Source organism: Colias croceus, chromosome 2 (genome assembly GCF_905220415.1).
Source record: "Colias croceus chromosome 2, ilColCroc2.1".
Taxonomy (NCBI): domain Eukaryota; kingdom Metazoa; phylum Arthropoda; class Insecta; order Lepidoptera; family Pieridae; genus Colias; species Colias croceus.
The window spans coordinates 5,992,246-5,995,737 of NC_059538.1; the positions used below are offsets into that span (position 1 = coordinate 5,992,246).

General features: G+C 37.2%; 1 long non-coding RNA gene across 1 annotated transcript; it reads right to left on the minus strand.

Moving 5' to 3' along the window:
- LOC123703809 lies at nucleotides 1-3,145 on the minus strand. Its single transcript, XR_006753050.1, has 3 exons — nucleotides 2,906-3,145; nucleotides 470-573; nucleotides 1-147 (listed from the first exon to the last, which is right to left on the minus strand). It is a non-coding gene; the product is annotated as an uncharacterized LOC123703809 (long non-coding RNA).
- Nucleotides 3,146-3,492: the final 347 nt, after the last annotated feature.

Consider the following 3,492-nt stretch of genomic DNA (forward strand, 5'->3'; position numbering starts at 1 on the left):
TTCAGCGGACACATTAATTTTATAACAAATTACTAAATACATCATAACGACTTTTAATTCTAATAGTTTCATTCTTATAAGGTTTTGATAAATTATCTAAATAATTTCTCATTAGATATGCCGTGTTCGGTTCTGGAAAAATTATGTCTGAAACAAGCAATAAGAATTATAGTGTGTCGAGGGAATGAGAACAATATTATCCTAAGCAGTAAATAACATTTTAAGAACCCTCCCACAGCGCTAACATCGAAAAACGGTATGAAATAAATTTAGCTGTAGGCGGAGTGAAGTATGCTGTATTGAAAAATTTGCTACCAAATATTTACGTAGCGCAAAATAATGCTTATGGCAATTTACGTTTATACAAGTAAAGTAGGGTTAACCATGTGTAGGTTTCTTATAGAAAATACATTAGTGTTTCTGAGAATACTCTATTGACAATAAAGATCGTTAATTTTAATATACTCACTTAAGGCCCATAAGCTCATGAACACTATGAGGAAGCAGCAAACAATGACTCCGAAAATATTGAGTGTCAGCAGAAGTTTGGTGTGCCTGTCTGGCTCCCCATCGCTGTATAAAAGTAACTATTATTATTTAGGTACTTACTGAAAATATATTATAAAATATACTTCTTTAGTACCTACCTATAAAGATTTAACAGATACCTACTTGTGTCTACATACCAATAAATACTTAAGTGTAACCTACCCATACTTAAATCGTAAAAATAAAATAAGTAAGATAGGTAGTTCACTTAAATTATTACTCTGTGTCTATAGAAAGCTGATATTAGGTATTTGTTTATAAAGAAAATTTATAAAAGTGTATCAAATGAGCCTGAACCATAATTCTTTTATTCTAATTAGTTATGAATAAATACCCATTCCACGTGTGTTTAACAATACGATTACGATCAAAGTAATAAAAGGTTTGGCGAAAATAAGAAGACTCCACATTTTTTTCATGATCAAGATTTTTTAATTCTATAATTATGTGGCCGTTTGTAGGGGACTTAGATAAAAGGACGTATAGACTACTTCCCTCTTCCCTCTATTTAACGTTTCGAAAAGTTACCTGTCAATTGCTGTCAACCGTAAAATGACAGGATAAAACCTATCCTATGTCCATGGGCGTAGCTGCGGTGGGGCAGGGTGGGGCACTTGCACCACTCTAGCTTTAACCTGGAAGGTAGGTAGATACCTAACCAAATCTAAAAATTGAAGTAAGTAGGTACCTACTAACTCTTTTGACTGACTTTACACCTAACAAGTGTCATACGCCCAGCGACCAAACGGCTGAAGATTTTTGGGTCTATTTCGTGGTGTGGTTAGTGTTGCCCAAATTCAGTCTTGGTCTTGCAGTCTTGGTCTTGCGTCTTGCGTTTTTGCAAGACCAAGACCAAGAACAAGACCGCGTATTTTTAGCAAGACCAAGACCAAGACTGACCGTGCAAGACTTGAGCAAGAACAAGACATAGCCTGCAAGACTCTTGCGTCTTGCAGCTAGGACTTAGCGCTATTTCACTGAGTAGTTAGGTGTAACAGTTCGGTGTATAACTAGGTAGGTACGCTTAGGAATTCTATGAGACGCAAAAAACTGTATCAAAGAATATGAAAAACTGGACCTATGCGCATTACTAGTTATTTATTAATCTGCTTGATCTTTACTATGGCTATGATAATTCAAGCTCACAATGTTCCAATTCTAATACGTTTTTCTAAGATTTAAAGTAAACTTTAATAAATAGTAATAGACTAATAGGTAATTGCAAGACTTGCAAGACTTGCAAAACTCTTGCTGCAAGACCAAGACCAAGGCCAAGACTGGGAGCGCAAGACCAAGACCAAGACCAAGACCAGGTGTATTGGCGCAAGACCAAGACCAAGACCAAGACCAGATGTATTGGCGCAAGACCAAGACCAAGACTGGCTAAGTCTCGTCTTGTTCTTGCATTTGGGCAACACTAGGTGTGGTAGGTGAACAATAAGGTGTTTTGAATAAGAATAATTCGAATAACGAATTACACACGAAAAAAGAAAATAGCTGAGGTTTCTATGTTACATGAACTGTAAGAAAAATGAGTATAGTACCCCAATTAGTTACCCCACTAACTTATCCAATTTCACTTTTGTTGTTTTAAACGTGCCTTCGCAAATGCCTTCACGAATGCCTTCGCCAATGCCTTTGCGAATGCCTTCGCAAATGCCTTCGCGAATGCCATCACAAATGCCTTCGCGAATGCCTTCGCGAATGATGTGATAATATGTAACTAGCAACTGTATGTACCAAGTATGTACCCAAAGTTATATCCAGGTCTTCAAATGCCGGCGGCTGTACCGCCGGCATTTCCGAAGGCATTTGCGAAGGCGTTCGCGAAGGCATTCGCGAAGGCACTCGCGAAGGCATTTGCGAAGGCATTTGTGAAGGCATTCGCAAATGCCTTCGCGAATGCCTTCGCAAATGCCTACGCAAATGCCTTCGCAAATGCCTTCGCGAGTGCCTTCGCGAATGCCTTCGCGAATGCCATCGCGAATGCCTTCACAAATTCCTTCGCAAATGCCTTCGCGAGTGCCTTCGCGAATGGCTTCGCGAACGCCTTCGCAAATGCCTTCGGAAATGCCGGCGGTACAGCCGCCGGCATTTGAAGACCTGGATATAACTTTGGGTACATACTTGGTACATACAGTTGCTAGTTACATATTATTTTTTATTGTTGCCCCACCTTGAGCCCATGGCTAGCTACGCCCATGCGTCATTTCTCGGGTATCAAAATATCTCTATACCAAATTTCATGCAAATTGGTTCAGTAGTTAAGGCGTGATTGAGTAACAGACAGACAGACAGAGTTACTTTCGCATTTATAATATAAGGACGGATATGCTACTTGAAAGTTATCTAATACCTAGAAACAAAAGCATGCTCCATCTTGAGTTAAATTCTTTAATTTCTGGATATCCTCGAAAATTTCATAGAAGGTTTAGGTTGTTGTCACAGGGAATCAATAGAAAAAAGGTTAAAAAACTTGAAAATGAGTTGAGTGAGAGTGAAAATGAGACTTTTTTAGTCGACCAAAGTTAAAAATAACTTTCTTCGAAACAAATAAACAATCATCTTTTTATTTTTGACATAGACGTCATCGACACGACGCGACGCGACGTCACGTGGCGTTAAAAATAAATTATTTTTAAAATAAATATTAGTAGGTAGGTACTTTTAACGTCATTGATTGTTGGGCAAAAAGTAACTTTTTTTTTACTGTATGAAAAACATACATAAACAAATATTGATTATTAAAAATAAAAAATCTACAAGGACATTGTTGGATTGGATATAAGTAAGTATAATGTGGAAAATAAACAAAAATATTATGCAAGCAAAATAATGCGATTATAAATTATTATGTAACCTTAGTTAAACATATAAACTGAAAGCAAAATGAGTAGATACCTACTTACCTATCAATCCTGAAAAAACCAAACCGCTGACTAT